General features: G+C 41.1%; 1 long non-coding RNA gene across 1 annotated transcript; it reads right to left on the reverse strand.

Annotated features, from left to right (window-relative positions):
* Nucleotides 1-3,816: 3,816 nt before the first annotated feature.
* LOC125753747 (uncharacterized) lies at nt 3,817-19,677 on the reverse strand. The gene is made up of 2 exons (XR_007406219.1): nt 18,864-19,677; nt 3,817-4,275 (listed from the first exon to the last, which is right to left on the reverse strand). It is a non-coding gene; the product is annotated as an uncharacterized LOC125753747 (long non-coding RNA).
* Nucleotides 19,678-19,971: the final 294 nt, after the last annotated feature.

Raw genomic sequence — 19,971 nt, forward strand, 5'->3', positions numbered from 1 at the left:
CATTTAATTGAGCCACTCAGGCACTCCCCACATCTTAACCATTTTTAAGTTGTACAGTTTGATATTGTTCAGTATATTCACAATGTTGTGCATCAGATTTCCAGAACTTGTTCATCTTTCAAGATGAACTCTACAGCCACTCATTAAACAACTAACTTCTGGGCAGCCCGGATGGCTCAGTGGTTTAGCACTGCCTTCAGCCCAGGGCGTGATCCTGGAGACCCTGCATGGAACCTGCTTCTCCCTCTTCCTGTGTCTCTGCCTCTCTCTGTGTGTCTCTCATAAATGAATACATAAATAAAATCTTAAAAAAACAAACAAACAAACAACTAACTTCTTGTTTTACCTTTTCCCAGACCCTGGCAATCACCATTTGACCATTAGGAATTTTACCACCCTAGGTACCTCATATAAGTGGAATCACAGATAGTATTTGTCTTTTGGGGACTTTTTCACTTCGCATAATGTCCTCAAGGTTCATCTACTTTATAGAATATGTCAACATTTCCTTCTTTTGTACGGCTGGATAATGCTCCACTGTGTGAATATACCACATTGTGTGTATTCATTCATCCATCAATGGATACTTGGGTTGCTTCCACCTTTGGCCATTGTAAATCATGCTGCTAGGAGCATGAATATACAAACATCTCTTTAAGATTCTAAGATGTTTTTGTCCAAGATGGGTTTATTTCTCATTAGCTGAATTCTTTCTAGGCCCCAAAAGAGGCAAGAATGAATGACCTTCCGTCTTCCTAGGGAGGCAAATCTTACAAGTCGGAACACTCTGGTAGGGTCAAGTTGATGGATATTAAACCTGGCTCATGATTAATTATGAGCCAATATATGCCATGAAATAGTTTCTGCTTTTTCTACCAAAGGGAAAGAAACCATCTGTAAAGGAAATTTCCCACATGCTGCTTGAACTGCTTCACCTTTTGTTACCCTAACTGCCAAGGTTAGTTAATCACAAACAGGACTTTGAGAAATAGTTTCTGTGATGAAAGAAATTCATGCCTTCAGGGGGCCAGCTCATTACCATGCTGAAGTGGATGAGGATATCTTTGGAATGATAAGGGGAAAGCTGGGGCTGACAGGGGAGAGGAAGACACAGGAAGGGGAAGTTAGGTGGAATTGAAAAAAAAAAAAACTTTGTTAAGAATATAACAGTTACATCATTTTGTGGGCCTCGTTGTATTAGGCTGAGCAATACAGGTTTCTGCTCCCCACTCCACCCCTGCTCCAAAAGTAGAGCCACATTGATACAAAGCAAATAAACAATTACCATTTTGTGAAAGCAAAAATCCTCTTCAGATTTCTTTCAGTTGAAATAGGTACTGTTGTTAAGTCTTTCATAAAAGCGAGGTAGCATAAAGCAAACTTTCAGATAGCAGGGGTAAACCATTCCTGAGATTTCCAATAACAGGAATGAAAAGTGCCTTCCTTATGAATTTTTTTAAAAAACTCGGGCTTCTTGTCTAGAACCTATAAATTTGGAAGAACACATACACTTCAGGGTTTATTTCTTCTGTTCCTATTAAAGTTAAATCCAAACTGCATGACTCAAACCAAAAGTTAAAAGCAGCAGCAGATGTCTTTTGAGCTTTTCTTCATCCCAGGTAGCCAGATGAAACGGGAAAGTGATAAAAGTAAACTTAAAATTCAGAATTCATTTTCTTAAGGAAATTCTCAACTCTGCAACTCACCCACACAGAGCTGTGTGCAAGTGGATAATTGATACTGAATATATTAATAGCGAAATCATAAGCATGCTTCCTAAAATAAGCAGAACTGTAGCACAGTGGTTGGGAAGCAGCCTTCAAAAATAAATAACAGAACTTTCTACCATAGACAACTCATTTTTAAAAAAGATTTATTTATTTATTTGAGAGAGAGAGAGAGAACATAAGCAGGGAGAGGGAGAGAGAATCCTCAAGCAGACTCCTGCCAAGCTTGTAGCCCGACATAGGGCTTAGTCCCAGGACCCCAAGATCATGACCTGAGGCAAAATCAAAAGCTGGACACTCAGCCAACTGAACCCCCAAGTGCCCCTAGATGACTCAATTTTAATGATCATTTTAAATAATATTAGATGACTGTGCTAGACACTCCCAAGAATGTGTTCTGAAAAGATCAATCAACCCTAAAGGTTACATTGTTATGGTTCAATGGTCAGTTAGCTGTAAGACAATTAAAGCTGGTAGAGCAGTTGTGTGTGATACTGTATATGTTTTCAGTTTGGTACAAGAATTCTTTATCTAAAATGACTTGCCTTTTTTTCATTGAAAAAAATTGACAAAAAACAGTACAAAACAAACAAAAAACTCCAGGGCACCTCTGACTTTCTCCATAGTTCTCCCTTTAATTGGTAGAAACAGAGACAAATTTAAAACCTCCTTTCCTTTGTTCCCTTTGGCAAAGATGAGATCATCTATAATTTTCAAAAGAGGCTTCACTAGTAAACACAGGAAGTACCAAAAACAAGAAAAGAAAAAAGCCAGTTGAAAAATATAGGTTCCCAAGTTTCTGATTCTATAAAAGCTTGCTAGCTTACTGAGACAGCTGGTTCTGATCTGACACCTTGCTCAAACAATTTCCGCTTTAATTTCTCTGTTCTTTCTCCTCTGGCTCCTATATTTGCACCCACCCAGAAGAGGGTTCCACTCACTCAAAATTTCAAGGGAAAAGTTAATGGAAGGTAAGTGAGGTTAGGGACCTGAACTTGTATGAGCAATGAACTTTTTTTCACTCTTTTCCAGGTAGTTTCAACATAGAAAGGCTTCCCCAGCCCTAGGAAATGGTCTAGGTAGGGTTCATTCCTTAAAATAACAGTTTGAGGTCATATGTAATTTGTAATACCTATTACACAAAAATCTAGTGAGCTTCTACAACCCAACTAAAGTCCTGGAGACTTACTCTTAGCTTTAAAGTCAAATACCATTTATGTGACAAGGAAACTAGTTTTTATCATGGCAGTTGTGACTGTCTTTGATATAGAATTGTACCCTTCACTTTTTACTTTCAAAACTTCCTGCAGCTGAAATCAACCATCCTGATCTGTTTTTCAACAATTCAAAGAAGCCCAATTACCCTAATAACCTAAGTGCTAAATTAAGGGCAAAACTTTCTGAGAATGTTATTACTACATGTTGATATAAATGTCCAATATAGTGAATCAGCTTAGGTTGACACAGACTAACTTCTGTTTTTATGGTTGATTATAATAAAGTGCTACGGCGGAAGAGATTAATAAAAAGCTCATTTGTGTATTACTCATTCATATTTGGATGTTCACCATGGCCATACCCTTCGTAAGCAAGCCATACTATATAAAATAGGTCCTAGCTCACATTCCAACTTCTTTTTTTTTTTCTTTTTAAAGATTTTATTTGGGGATCCCTGGGTGGCGCAGCGGTTTGGCACCTGCCTTTGGCCCAGGGCGTGATCCTGGAGACCCAGGATCGAATCCCACGTCGGGCTCCCGGTGCATGGAGCCTGCTTCTCCCTCTGCCTGTCTCTCTGCCTCTCTCTCTCTCTCTCTGTGTGTGACTATCATAAATTAAAAAATAAATAAATTAAAAAATAAAGATTTTATTTATTTATTAATGAGAGACACACAGAGAGAGGCAGAGACTTAGACAGAGGGAGTGGCAGGCTCCCTGCCGGGAGCATGAGGCAGGACTCACCAGGACCCCAGGATCACGACCTGAGCCAAAGGCAGATGCTCAACCACTGAGCCACCCAGGTGCCCCCCATTCCAACTTCTTAAGCAGTCCAGAGTCAGTAAGCTAAGTGAATGATTCCAGAGTCAGGCAATGAGCATTTTCAGAAAGTTTTATTTGATTTGAATTAACATCCTCAGTGCAAATGGAGAGTAATTGATCATTGCTATGAAGGTTAATTTTATATGTTAACCAGACTGGGCTAAGGGAAGCCCAGAGAGCCGGAGAAGCATTAATTCTGGAGCATCTGTGAGAGTGTTTCTTGAAGAGATTAACATTTGAATCAGTAAACTGATAAAGAAGATTGCCCTCACCAGAGCAGGTGGGCATCACCTAATTTGTTGAAGGCACAAACCGAACAAAAAAGCAGAGGTGGGGTGTATTACTTTTTTGGCTTGAACTGGATCATACACCTTCTCCTGCCCTCGGATACTGGTGCTCCTGGTTCTCAGGCCTTTGGAGTCAGACTGAAATACATCAGCTTTCCTGGCTCTCAGCTTGCAGATGGTAGATCGTGGGACTTCTCTGCCTCCATAATCACGTGAGCCAATTCCTACAATAAATATCCTCTTATATATGTATCTTATTCGTCCTTTTTCTCTGGAGAACCCTAATACAACCACTTCCAGTAAAATAACACAGGGTATGTTATTACCAACTCAGGTTAAATAATTCTATTCATTCACATTTTCTTTAAGTTCTATTTACCAATTGTTTAACCATATTTCATGACTCTCTGAACCATCTGTAGTTTGGGCTTCATATATGGACTCATAATTAGAAAGTAGCCAAATGGATAGTGGCTAGTCTCTCTCCTCACATCAGGCCCTCCGGACCAAGCCTAGTTTCCCCCAGAAGAAATAGCCTGTGCTTGTCCTAGACTCAGATCAGCTTCTGTTCATATTACTCTTCTGCCTCCCATCCCAAAGTACGTCATACTTATTATTCAGCAGCTTACTTGCTCCTGAAACTAGTAGTTTAGCCCAAGAATTTCCCTAGTCTCACCCAAAGTCCTGCAAATCTCATAAAATCCAGTTCACGCAAGAACAGAAGTTCTTTTTCTGTAATGGCTCAGAAGTTTTTAAAGGGACGATGGAGAGGGAGGCCTGGGTGGCTCAGCAGTTGAGCATCTGCCTTTGGCTCAGGGCATGATCCTGGGGTCCAGGGATCGAGTCCTGTATCGGGCTCTCTGCGAGGAGTCTGCTTCTCCCTCTGCCTATGTCTCTGCCTCTCTCTATGTGTCTCTCATGAATAAATAAATTTTTTTAAAAAGAGGGACAATGGAAAGAAAACAGTACACCTGAGAGGTGGCACTGAATAGGCCTCATATGACTCCAAAGGTTTTTCCCCCTAAACTAATCTCAGTCAGTTAAATTCTATAATTTGAAAGCATTCATTAGGATGTTGGCAATAAATTTCTGGGAAGGTTAAAACATACACATACATATAATCATTATCAGTCATGACTTCATTGGCATCAATAAATTTCTCATACTGGTCACAGTAACCCTGCCAAATCCAAGTAACTTGCAAGATGGTTATGTGAAGGCCAGTGCTAGGGGTACTGCTTGGGGGGGGGCACTGGCTTCATCTTGCTATGGCAGAAAATCCTGCAGGTGTGAGGTGCTTAGAAGCAGAGGGATGGGCACCAAAAAAAAAAAAAAAAAAAAAAAAAAAAAGAAGTTAAAAATAGGCAACCAAAATAAGTCTCACAACTTTGCTTGCACTTTGCATATGAACTATGCAGATTCCAACAGAAAAGAAGAGTGTGAGCTCTGTGAGGTCAGACTGTTTCTATCAAGAAATATCATAATGTAAGAACATCTTGGAGAATTTCCTATTAATAACAGGATTCAACCTTTATGTGGTACTTATTATGTACCTGGCACTGTTCTGAACATTGTATATAAAGCTACTTATTTAATCATTACAACAACTCTAAAAGGTAGGCACTATTTTAATCTCCACTGTCATATAAGGAACCTGATGTTCAGAGACATCTGTGGCTTGGCCCTGGTCTATGATCTGAAGGATTAAAAAGCTAAAAGGATTGATTTTGCCAGGACATCAAGAATTGGTCTATATTTTTTAATTGAACTCACATTAATTAGAGCTTACTAAGTGCGACATTCAACACTGGGAGGCTAAATTATTAATTTATGATGAGAAATTTAAACTCTCTAATATCACAATGCTGAGACTGGCATGACTAAAGCATCCCCCCCTTTTTAAGGCAGAGAAGCCAAATTGCAATCAGAACACAGTTTAAGGGGACACCTGGCTGGCTTAGTCGGTAGAGCATGTGACTCTTGATCTTGGCCTTGTGAGTTCCAGCCTCACACTGGGTGTAGAGATTATTTAAACACACACACACACATACACACAAAGCTTAAGGAACATATCATTAGAATGAAGAGAATTAGATAAATGAGCTAAACAAGCATCCCTCAGCTTCCTTTTTTAGATACATTCTGCCCTTCTTGGGATGACTCTGTAATACTAGGAGTCCATTACTGAGCCATATTTTAATAGGATTCCTCTCCTGATATTTACCCCTGTATGTCCTTATTCTATGCTTTCATATAAACCAACTTCTCTTCTGGTAGACAATGTTCTTAAAAATTGTGTTGAACCCCTGAATTCAAGCCTTGCTCTGGCTGAGGAGTGACTGTATCTCTCTATCCTGAGACGTTGTATATTAGTTTATAGATCTTTATTGTACTGTCAAACTAGTCATATTTGTAAACTTCTCAGAGCCTGGCACAGTCAGGCAAGTCCTCAGTAATGTTTGTTGAAAGAATGAGCATGAAGGAAGGAAAGAATAAATGCACCTGATGTCCAATGACTTAAAAATAGCTCTCCCATCACTATGGAAAACAGAATGGTACTTCCTCAAAACATTAAAAATAGAATTACCATATGATCTGACAATTCCTCTTCTCGGTACATACTCAAAGAATTGAAAGCAATTTGAAAGGACTCAGAGATATTTGTACACCCGTGTTCATGGTGGTGTTTTTCAAAATAGCCAAATGGCAGAAGCAACCCAGAAGTCCATCAACCGATAAATGGAAAAACAAAATGTGGTCTATATGTACGATGGAATCTTATTCAGTCTTAAAAGGGAAGGAAATTCCAGTAGATGCTACAACATGGATGAGTCTTGTTGACATTATGCTAAGTGAAAGAAGCCAATCACAAAAAGGACAAATACTGCATGATCCCACTCATGTGAGGTACCTAGAGTAGTCACATTTGTACAGGCAGAAAGGACAATAGTGATGGCCAGGGGCAGGGGAGAGAAGGGAATGGAGCTTTAGTGTCTAATGGGAACAGAGTTTTAGTTTTGTGAGACAAAAAGAGTTCTTCAGCTGGATGGTGGTGATGGTTGCTTGACAATATGAATGTACTTAATGCCACTGAACTGTACACCTTAAAATGGTTAAAATGGTAAATTTTATGTTGTGTGTATTTTACCACAACTGAAACAAAAGCAAAAACAGAAACACAACAGGGGCACCTGAGTTGGTTGAGCATCTGACTCTTGATTTCAGCTCAGGTCATGATTCAGGGTCTCGAGATTGAGTCCTGCATCATCTCCAAGGGCCTCTAAGTTTGCAGGGGAGTCTGCTTGAGAGTGTCTCCCTCTGCCCCTCCCTGGCCTCAAATAAATAAATCTTAAAAATAACACACACACACAAAACCAATCAAACGAAAACCTCCTCCATGCTGACTCATGGCTTGTGTTTTTAAATCTGAGCTCTGTTTCCACAAAACCAATATGTCAACTCCTATATTTGTCCTCATTTAGAGCAATGGCTTGTCTTGTTGGATTTAATCTGTTTAAGACTCCCTACTCTGTGATGTCAGGTATCAGTTATACCACAGAGTTGTGCAACAAAGAACAGAACATTTCAAGTAAAACCACATGCCATATTGTCCTTACTTGCCTATTAAAAGGACAGACTTTCAATCAAGAAAATAAATATAGGGGCACCTGGGTGGCTCAGTGGTCGAGCGTCTGTGTTTGGCTCAGGTCATGATCCTGGAGTCCTGGGATCAAGTTCCATGTCGGGCTCCTCACAGGGAGCCTGCTTCTCCCTCTGCCCATGTCTCTGCCTCTTTCTCTGTGTCTCTCATGAATAAATAAATAAAGTCATTTAAAAAAAAAGAAATGAAAAAGAAAATGAATGCATTATTCATGGTTGATAAACAAAGCAATTTGATAGGGTTGACATCTACTTTTGCCATCTTAACATACTTGGTTTTTTTAGATCTGCAAGGAACAATCTACCAGCTGAGTGCTGTTGAACAAAATCATTATAGGATTAGCAGTTTTCTGACCCACTTACTAAAAAAAGCTGACTCACTCAGTTGAGACCCCCGGGAAATGCAGATTTATACCTTTGACGTATTGCTTAGTTTTTTTTTTTCTTCAAGTAAATTAAATTCTGTAACCAGTTTTCAAGTCCTGGCCATCTTCTCTTCTTTTAATTGGGTAATTTCATACGTCTTCGTGAATATAAGCCTTTGTAGACTCTTGATATTTTACCTTTTTTTTAGACTCTTGATTTTTTTTAATGCAAATATATAATAAAACATGCATATAGCTTTCTTCTATGCAATTATTATCTAAACCCATCAGGAAGGCCTGCTTTTCTTCCTAATCCTTTCTTTTATTAGATGGGGGTGGGGGGGAGGCTGGGTGGAGTGGGCTGTTGGGAAGAGAAGCCCCATGGGCTTTGCTGCAGATGGAGCTCTGGGAAGATGGGAAAAGTGGTCACTCTGCCCACGGTTACACAGACCTGGTGAAGGAGAGGGGCTTGCATTCCCAAGGCAAGGAGCCATGGTTACCTCTTTATTTCCTACCCCCAGGTCTCCACAAGTATTTTTCTAAACACAGAGAACTTTTCTCTTCCTGTCAAATATTCTAGTCCTTCTCCACCCAGTGTAACTTCCTTTAAGAAGCTTCCTTCCAGATGAAAAATTCTTCATTTACAAGCCCACTGATACAATTCCAAACCCAATATCTCATCAACAACTCACTCATAATTGCTATATTTATACTGATTACATACTTGTCTTATTTCTCTGCCTAGGCCAGATGTCCCTGGCCATAACCAAATAAAAGGACCTAATTCTGTAATTATCTCTCTTTTTCTGGCTTTCCTGTTTCTGGCAATAGCACCATCATTCTGTTGCCCAGGTTAGTAACCTCAGAGGCATCTCTGCATCCTCCTTCTTCCTCACTCCCACTCCCAAATATCCAATCAGTCTCTAAATCCCAGCAATTCTTTCTTTATTCTGACATCTTTTTTCATTTCTATTGTATCTTCCACCTAGACTGTTCCAGCCTCAGCCCAGCTGGTCTTCCAGATTCCCAACCTCCACCTTGAGTTCATCCTTAACAACAGTGCCACATTAATCCTCCTGAACTACTTATTCAGATCACTTTCCAGTTTTAACATGTCAATGGCTCCTTGTTATCTTTAACATTCAACACTAGATAGATGGAGAGACTACAGGTTACATAAGCAACTCCCAATGTTCCCCTTAACTGGTTGCAAGATTTGGGGTAAGACCCTCACCCTCTCAATACCTCAGCTTCCTCATCTATAGTGTGTGGGTAAAAATACTCATCTGAAATGGTTGTTGTAAGGTTCAAGCAAGACAATGTAAGCCAATCCTTTTTTTTCTTTTTTTTAAGATTTATTTATTCATGAGAGACACAGAGAAAGAGAGAGAAGGCAGAAACACAGGCAGAGGGAGAAGCAGGCTTCATGCAGGTAGCCTGACGTGGGACTCGATCCCGGGACTCCAGGATCGCACCCTGGGCCAAAGGCAGGCCCTAAACCGCTGAGCCACCCAGGGATCCCCCCAATCCTTGGGTGCCTAGAGTAGATACTCAATAAATGGCATCTTTCCTTCTTCCTCAAGCTAGGACCAGCCTACCTTTTTTCCAACTTATTCTTCCCCTCCTTTGCTCTTCTCCAAGACAACTTCCTGGCCTGTTTCTTCGGAAAAGCTATTCCATCTACTTGCCTTGCCTTCCATATTTGTCTATGGAACCTTCTATGTCTTTTAAGGGCCAATCTCATGAACCATTCATGACAATATTTGGCATGCCATTGTCAAACATTGTCAATGGCATGCCAAGGGGAGGTGAGAGCTTGCTGCCATTAACACTGTTTAGAATTGCCAGCTCACAGTGATAACAAAAAAGCACACTTTTACTTTTATGCCACTGTTATCTATCAATCTCTTCCTTCTCTGAATTCCAAAAACTATATAGTATAACTTATAATGTGTTTCATATACTGTTTACTATTACTCAATACTACTTACAATTGACCCTTGAACAACACAGGGGCTAGGGGTGCCAACCCCCACAGCAGTAAAAAAATCTGTGTATAGCTTTTGACTCCCTCAAAATGGAACTACTAATAGCCTGCCAGTGAGCAGAAGCCTTACATAAACAGTCACATTAACATATGTGACTGTTAACACATATGTTGTGTGTTATTTATATTATAGACTTTTTAAAAATATTTTATTTATTTATTTTGAGGGTGCACGTGCAAGTGGGGGGAGGGGCAGAGGGAGAGGGAGAGAGAATAACTCAAATAGACTCCATTCACACTGAGCACAGAGCCTAATCCAGGGCTGGATCCCATGACCCTGAGATCATGACCTGAGCCAAAACCAAGAGTCAGATGCTTAACCGACTGAGCCACCTGGGAACCCCTAGACTGTATTCTTATAATAAAGTAAGCTAGAGAAGAGAAATGTTATTAAATCAAAAGGAAAAGAAGATATATTTACACTACTGTACTGCAGTTATCAAAAAAAATCCACGTATAAGTGGACCCACACAATTCAAACTCAAACTTGTTGACACATCAACTGTATATTTATAGTTACTTCTTTTTTTTTTAAGTTTTATTTATTTGAGAGAGCAAGTGAGAGGGAGGGAGAGAAAGAATCTCAAGGAGACTCCCTGCTGAGCATAGAGCCCAATGCAGGGCTTGATCTCACGATCCTGAGATCGTGACCTGAGCTGAAATCAAGAGTCTGATGCCTGACTTACTGAGCCACCCAGGTGCCCCTATAGTTGTTTCTGTTCCTGTTTTCTATCCTTTATTAAATTTTAAATCTTTTGAGTACAAGTACCATAGCATATATGCCTCTGTTTTACCTGTATAAAAACCAACCAAACACCACAGAACAATAAATGTTCTAAGTAAATGAAGAGCTTACTACAAACTATATAGACCATGTTAATCTGTGATAAATCTGGCATTCTGAGATCAGGATCCTTTTTCAACATCTTATCTATGAAGAAGTAATCTCTTAGTGTTTTACATGCATATTCATTCATCATAAAAATTTATCTAGTTCCTACTATATGTTAGGCACTGTACTAGGTCTTAAAAACATTAGTGAATAAAAATATTAGTGAACAAAATTATTTACTACACAATACCTGGTTACACAGAGGTTAGCTAATTTGCCCAGGGTTATTCAGCTATTAACTAGTGAAGCCTTAGCTTGAAACTGGGTCTTCCCCTGGAAGTTATGTTCTTAACCACTATATATGTATTTCCTCTGATGTAAGCTATAGACAAGCCACAGTGACTGGTGGATGCCCAGCCTGACCACACTCTCTTACACAAGCAATGATAGAATCCTCCTTAAGGATAGGGATCATATTTTCATAAATCCTATGGTCTCATATTTTAATACCAAGTCCATAACAATTTCTGATGGTTATTCAGTAAATACTCACTGCCCACTGTCTTGATAAACTATACAACTCACTGACTTTTCTTATAATTTGGGAATTTTATTATTATTTTTTAAAGACTTATTTTATTTGAGAGAGACAGAGTGTGAGCACGAGTGGGAGGAATAGAAGGAGAGGGAGGGAGAATCTCAAGAAGACTTCATGCCAAGCACAAATCCCAATGCAGGGCTTAATTTCATAGCCCCAAGATCATGACCTGAGCCAAAACCAAGAGTCAGGTGCTTAACAAACTGCACCACCCAAGCACTCCTATAATTTATGAATTTAAAAAAATTAAATTCACCCATAAAAATATTTAATCACCAACAAAAACATAGTTCTTCTAGTTGCTGTTAATTAGAAATTAAATTATATTAGCTGGTGTGTTATTCCAGCTATCTTCCAGGAACACCTAACATGCCTACATATCTCACATCTACACATACACTCCAGAAGACACAAACATAGCTACGTTCTATAGGACATGCAGTGAAACCTTGACCCTTCAGAAAATGACAATTTTTCTTCTGATAACAGGAAAATATCAAGAGGCCCACAAAGACTTTTTACTAAAAGCAAGGACAATAGTAGCAATGATAACACAAACTACGAAAAATAGATTAAAGTTATATTACCTACCCACCAGTGGAAGTTTTCAGTTGGCCTGGCAACTGGATGATAAACCATTTCTACAATCAGTTTCCTTTAAATGGACAAGGAAAAATGGTGGAAATTCACTGTAGAAATTATTTTTTTAACATGTTTTTTTAAAAGATTTTATTTATTTATACATTCATGAAAGACACACACAGAGAGAGGCAGAGACACAGGCAGAGGGAGAAGGAGGCTCCATGCCCGGAGCCTGATTTGGGACTCGATCCTGGGTCTCCAGGATCTCACCCTAGGCCAAAGTCAGGCGCTAAACCTCTGAGCCACCCAGGGATCCCTAAGAAATTGTTATTATGAGCAGTATCAATAGATATAAATAACTTGCCTGCCAAACAGATTAAGCCAGAACCTGATGCAGAAAGGACAACATGCAACAAATGTTTGGCAAATTCTTAAAATGAAATAAAAGGAGGAAATGTCTAAAAATAGCATCAGATGAATGATATATATGCAGCAAAACACATCAGCAGTATGTTTAGGCCAAGATTGCTAAAAAGAAGCAGGAAAACATGAACAGCAAGAAAATTAAATCACAAATCTTTCTAGGTGTGGGCTTTGGAAGAACCAAAAATAGCCAACCCTTGAACATAAAGCAGTCATTTTCTGATGAGTTTGGGCAGTGAAGACAGTCACATCATTAGAAGAGGGAGGGGAGAATAGGGAGTAAGTCAGCCCCAAACAGAAGAGTTTTGTTGTTGTTTATCTATTTGTTTACCTAAGTGTATGGCTCTAGCCGGGCTGGTTTCCTGGTAGGAATTCCTGAAACCAGCCAAAAATACCCTTGGGCTCACATACATCATGTCCTCTCTTGTGCAGAGCCAGCCCATTTATAACTTTCTCAGGCAACAGCATGGTCAAATTTAGCAACCTGTTGTTTTATTTTATTTTATTATTTAATTTTACTTAAAGTAGGCTCATACTCAGTGTGGAGCCCAATGCAGGGTTCAAACTCATGACCGTGAGTTCAAGACCTGAGTGAGATCAAGGGTCTGATGCTTAACTGACTAAGCCGTCCAGGCACGGACCCCCCCACACCCGCCCTCAAGAAGCTAGTTTTATCAGTTTCTCAACTTCTGCACTATTGACAGCTAGGGACAGATAATTCTTATTGTGGGGCTGTCCTATACATTGTAGAGTGTTTAGCAGCATATCTGGACTCTACCCACTAGATACCGAGTAGCCACCACCGTTCCCAGCTATGACAACCAAAAATATCTCGTCCAATGTCCCCAGGGAGAAAAAAAAATTACCCCCAATTGAGAACTACTGGTTTATAGGATGAAGAGAAGGTCATCCAGCCCAACCTCGTACCATACAGATGAGGAAACCAAAGCCCTAGCATGTTGAATGCCTTGTTCCAATGTACTTAGCTGGTTAATGGCAGATCTCAGCCAGGAACCCCAGATTGTCACTTTCAATAATTCTACTATACCTCAACTTTAATCATTTGCATGGCACTATGGTTTTGCCATACCTGCTGCCACCTATATTATAATTTTTAATTTAATGCATTTATTTTATTTAAGATTTTATTTATTTGAGAGAGAGTGTGTGCACATAAGCAGAGGGAAGGTCAGAGGAAGAGAGAGAAGCAGACTCCCTGTTAAGCTGGGAGCCCAATGTGGGCCTTGATCTCAAGACCCTGATATCAGGACCTGAGCCAAAGGCAGACACTTAACCAACTGAGTCACCCAGGCACCCCATAATTTTTTTGGCACCCCATAATTTAATGCATTTATTTTAAAAGGAAATATGTATATGGGGGAAAAGAAAACAAACATAAAAGTTAAGAAAGATCATGGTGTCAGAGGGAAAGATCTGTGCTCGGTTGTCTTACACTTTCGTTTCTTTATCAAGCACCTACATTGTGCTACCATGTGCCTAGAACCATTTTAAGTGCTTTACAGGTGTGAAATCTTTTTGTCTTTATAACAACCTCATTAGATAAAAACAATTAAATGAGGATACTGAGGCATATAGGTCCCAGATCAATCACCCAACTCTTAAGTCAGGGAAGCCTGGCTCAGAAGTCCAAGCTCTTAATCATTGAGGGGAAAGATGGAAATGCCTGATGAGAAGGAACAGAGAGGAGTCTGAGGCTGAAAATAACTGTAACCAGGGTATAATGGGCAGAGGTAAAAGGACAGGGGACCTGAAGTGTTAAAACAAATCTTTGGGGGCATCTGGGTGGCTCAGTGGTTGAGTGTCTGCTTTTGGCTCAGATCATGATCCCAGGGTCCTGGGATGGAGTCCCACGTCGCGCCCCCCACAGGGAACCTGTTTCTTTCTCTGCCTATGTCTCTGCCTCTATCTCTCTGTGTCTCTCGTGAACAAATAAATAAAATCATAAAAAAAAAATCCTTGGGAGAGGGGAATTCTCACCTGAAAAAGTGGACAGGAATAGTGGTGGGAGGGGATAGAAGCTCAGAGGAGAGGGCATCAGGGCAAGGGCAAGATGAGAATTCAAATAAGTAAAGTAGCTGGTACTGAGAGAAACTAGTGGCTAGCAGGATGGGGGATGGGTAGGTTGGAAGTGGAAATTTAGGCAGAATGTTAATCTGGGAATAGGGTTACAAGAAGTGTGGGCTGAGGATCCAGGAGAGGACCCTGGGAGGGGTAAGGGGGAAGATGTGAGGGGGCGATCAAAGGTGAAAACCTATTGATGAGAGGGCAGCTGGGATTTAGGTGGGGCTTGGGAGGGGTCCATGCAGGGAAAGGGAGGCACTGTAATGGGGAGCAGAGGAAACACACTCCCACACCAGGCAAGGCTGATGCTAGTGAACGCCAGCCATGGAAGTTAATGTTTTACCCTTAAAAATCAAATTGAGAATCACTAGGGGTGTACACACTACATTTTGCAAAATGTTGAACCAATTCGTCTCCAAAAAATATAAAAAGCTTTTGGGTAACATTTGAGGAATTTTTGAGACTTTTATGTTCCCACGACGAGTTCATAAATAAAATATACAACTGAAAAAGCGCGTGCGTGCGCGCACACACACACACACACACACACACACTTGTAATTGCTGAATGAGAATACCAAGCTCAGAACTGCTTTATCACATGGTTTGCCAGTTTTTCATGCTTCTTCAACACCTGACTTTTCAAAAACAAATTTTCTGGAAAAGATTTTGTCTTTTACACTTTTTGCAGATCAAGATGTTAATAAAAAGTAAACAACTGGGAGGAAATTTGATGAGTGTTGTCATATTTGGAAATATCAGGATCTCTAAAGAAAGACAATTTCACATTTGCCCTCATGCAGAAATCCATCCATGGTATGTTAAGATGGGTTGTACCCAGGTTTAACCAGAATATCGAGTTACCAAAAGCAATGCTAATGCACGTATATCTAAAGTAACATGTAAATGATTAAAATGTAAAGTGAAGCATAGTAACTCAGGCAAGCACTTTAGGGTCCAATGGGCCTAAACTACTAGCATCATATATTGGTGTTCCATACTAGCATTATGGAGTGATTATGAGGATTAAATCAGATGTCATATAAAGGATGTAAGGAATATAATGCTAAATATATTTTGGATATTATCATTCTAGTATAAAGCAGAATAGGCTAAACAATAAGCTTCTCAGAAGCCTGAGGGTTTTCATAACTTTGCTTTGACGAATTTTGATTCCTGGCACTAATTTCCATGTAGGCAGGTACTTGTTCATTCTTCTATGTCAAGGCCAACCGGAGGATTTTATTTTTTATTTTTTATTTTTATTTATTTTTATTTTTTTTTTGTTTTTTTTCCAACCAGAGGATTTTAAATGGCTCTAAGCCAACAGTTCTCTAAGTGTGATTCACAAACTCCAGGATTCACAAACTCCAGGAAGTCCCGAAGACTCCTTCAGGGAATCTATGAAATAAACACTATTTTCATAATAATTCCAATGCTAGTAATTCTAACTTTGTTAATAATAGCAAAACTGATTTCTTAATGATATTAATTGTCTAGGGAGGGCTTAGGTGGCTGTCAGTTAGGCGTCTGTCTTCGGCTCAGGTCATGCATGATCTCAGGGTCCGGGGATTGAGCCCCACATCATCAGGCTCCCTGCTTAGTGGGGAGTCTGCTTCTCCTTGTCCCTCTGCTCCCCCACCCTCACTGGTGCTCTCTTTCTCTCTTTCAAATAAATAAAATCTTAAAAAAATAAATACCTGAGTGGCTCAGTCAGTTGGATGTCTGCCTTTGGCTCAGGCCATGCTCCCAGGGTCCTGGGATTGAGCCCCATATGGGGCTTCCTCCTCAGCAAGGAGCCTGCTTCTCCCTCTCCCTCTTCCTCTCCCCCATGCTTGTATTCTCTCTTGCGCACTCTCTCTCTTTCTTAAATAAATAAATAAATAAATAAATAAATAAATAAATAAATAATAAAATCTTTTTTAAAAAAAGATTGGAGGGCACCCCCAGTGGCCCAGCGGTTTAGGACTGCCTTCAGCCCAGGGTGTGATCCAGGAGACCTGGGATGGAGTCCCATGTCAGGCTCCCTGCATGGAGCCTGCTTCTCCCTCTGCCTGTGTCTCTGCCTCTCTCTCTCTCTCCCTCTCTCTCTCTCTGTCATGAATAAATAAAATCTTTAAAAAAAAAAAAGATTGGAGCTTTTCTTTATTAATTAATTTGAGGTGGGGGGAGAGCACAGAGGGAGAGGGGGAGGGAGAAGCAGACTCCCCACCAAGCAGAGAGCCAGACATGGGCTTGATCCCAGGACCCTGAGATCATGACCTGAGCCAAAGGCAAATGCTTAATGAAGGACGCCACCTAGGCGTCCCAAGACTGGATTTTAGGTGGAAGTTAGAATTTTGAAAAATTCATATTCGCCTCAATGAGCTTGATAGCTTGCCAATACTTGAAGACTTTTCTGATGAGATTAGTGGTGATATTAATGACACTGATTTTTAAAATATGGTATAATGACATGTTACAATATTTGGAAGATCTGTACAGTTTAGTGAACTGATATTTTCCAAATGACCAGTATGTGCTGTTACAGAATCAATCATACATGTTGTGAAACATAGATTAGTGTATTTCCTTGATAAAGTTTTAGATTCTACATAGCAAATAAACTTTAAGAAGCTATTATTTGCCGAGTTTTGATGTAATATCAAGGAAAAATATCTACAGAGATCTGTAAAAGCTATTAAAATATTCCTTCTTTTCCTAACTATATCTTTGTGAGACCAGATTTTCTTCATATATTTCAATCTAAATAAAATGTCACTAATTGAAAGGAGAAGCAGATATAAAAATCCAGTTTTCTATTACGAAGTCAAACAAAGAATCGTGTAAGTGAAAAATGCTGCTACTTTTCTCACTTTTTTTAAAATTTGGGAATATATATTTATTTTCATAAAAATACATTATAGTAACATGTAACACGTTTAAGTGTTTTTATTTTTATCTATTTATTTATTTATGTATGTATTTATTTATTAACTTATTTTAAGCAGGCTCCATGCCCAGAGTGGAGCTCAATGTGGGGCTTAAATTCATGAGCTGAAATCAAGAGTCAGATGCTTAACTATCTGAGCCACCCAGGTGCCCCATAACCATGATCCTAAATAGTTCTCCAAACTTGAGCTGGTCTTTGTTTACAGAAAGATAGTGCTTAGGGCAAATATACAATAGCAAATCATCACCTCCTCGTCCGTTTAGGTGAGTGAACATTGTTTAGAAGAATATTTAGGGGATCCCTGGGTGGCGCAGCGGTTTAGCGCCTGCCTTTGGCCCAGGGCGCGATCCTGGAGACCCGGGATCGAATCCCACGTCGGGCTCCCGGTGCATGGAGCCTGCTTCTCCCTCTGCCTGTGTCTCTGCCTCTCTCTCTCTCTCTCTGTGACTATCATAAATAAATAAAAAAAAAAAAAGAAGAATATTTAGGACGTAGAGTTATTTGTAGTTCGTTTTCACATTAACAGGTATGTCTGGTAGAGTAGGGCCATTGAATTCAAGAAAGGCAAGTCAAAGACCTTTCAGGAAAAATAGGCTGCCAAGTCTGCATCAAGGAAAAAATAAAGAGCTGACCCCCTTTTTTTTGTACATCTACATGCCTACACACTATTACTATTGCTGTAGATATTAAAGTTATATGCTTCATTAAAAGCATTTGAAAGATTCCCACCCCCCCCTGAAACTTTTTCTTGATAAGGATTTCTATTTGCTCTTGAGATTTGTGTCTCTATAAATAGATTATGGAGAAATGCATCTTTTTTTTTTTGTGATCCAAAAAGACCAAAGGGGGTTGCAGTTGGATCTTACCGCGGGCCTGCGATTTCCGCTCAAGGGGGCATAATAAAAAGGGTTAGAACAGTCCACTGTTGCTAGAACAGTACTGTGATCAACTGCCCGAATTTAGCTCTAAGATCGATGAGGGAATCCCTCAGTTGTCTGTCTCCTTTCCAATCAACAAGCAAACAAAACCAGACCCGCGGTTCAGTCTAAGGGTAGAAAGTCATGTCTGCACTAGAATATTGATAGTCTCTGAATTTAATAGAGAATAAAAATCAGGAGAAGCCATTTGACCCATTTCAGCCTCTTGGTGTCCTGAAATTTCCACCTCACTGTGATGAAAAGAATCCAGGTATGACCTAACTCAAAAGTGGGTTGTTATTCAAGAGGAAAAGAATAGGGACCAATTCTAGCTTCAGATAGGATTGTTTCTGAAAATAGGAGACAGAGCATCACCTGTCTGGTTAAAGCAAGAACTGCCTGGAATCTCCCGGGAGGCTCTTCGATTCTCGTTTTGACCATCGCAGGAAGCTTCCTGATAGCCACCTTCTATATCCAGCCGGGCCACCTTGGTCACAAATTACTATTTCTCTTCCTCGAGACTTCTCACGAGTGAGGAAAGGAAGGAAGAATGATTTACGGGAACTCTGCAGTCAGCCCGCCTGGATATGCTCCCTTGTAATGACCTGGGCCGCTGACTCGACCTCTTGAGGCCTCAATTTTCCTGCCTGTAGAATGCAAAGAGCGACAGCACCCACTTGATAGGTTCTCGTGAGGATTATCTAAGATAACGCGTGCAAAGCACGCAACACAAGGCACGGCCCATACGAAGTACCTAATAGACAAGATCATGATCACGGCGATTCTTTGCTTCAGATTCCCATCTGTGAACAGTTTCCGTTATTTCTCAACATAATCGTTTCTTTCGGGGCTGTGGATCTCCAAGGCATCTGGTCCCTCATATCCCTGAGTCATCATCATCAAGATGCCGGGGTTCTGAAGTCATCCCTCCCCCGCTCCTGCTCTCTAGGGCTCCCTCTCCTGACTGCCGAGCTCCGGTGGGGGCCCAGGCCGAAATCCCGTGACCACGAGTCTCTCTCGGCCTTGGAAGAATGTCCGCAGTCCTCTCGGAGGCCACCTAAGGCGCGACAAAACTGACGTCCACCTGCCCGGAGAGACGCCCAGCCCCGAGTGGGCGCGAGCCCGGAGGCGGGGCCGCGCTCGTAGGTGGGAACGCGGCGGGGGGCGGGGCCGCGCTGCGAGGTGAGCGCGAGGCCACACCCCGAGGTGAACGTGCCGGGGGCGGGCCCACACCCGACGCGGGCGCAAGGCGGGGGGCGTGGCCGCGCCGGGGAGCCGCCCGGACCGTTAGGGATGCGCCAGCCGCCTCCGCAGGCGGCGCGCGCAGCCGCCCTCAGGCTTGAGGCGGCGCAGGGGTTAAGGCTGCCGGCGCCACCTGGGCGCTGCTGAGGAGACCCGCGAGCCGGCGAATCCCGCGCGGGCGCGGCGAACAGGTGCCCGCGCGCGTCAGGCGCCGGCAAGGGGCGGGGACAGGGGGCGCGGC

Source organism: Canis lupus, chromosome 26 (assembly GCF_003254725.2).
Source record: "Canis lupus dingo isolate Sandy chromosome 26, ASM325472v2, whole genome shotgun sequence".
Classification (NCBI taxonomy): Eukaryota; Metazoa; Chordata; class Mammalia; order Carnivora; family Canidae; genus Canis; species Canis lupus.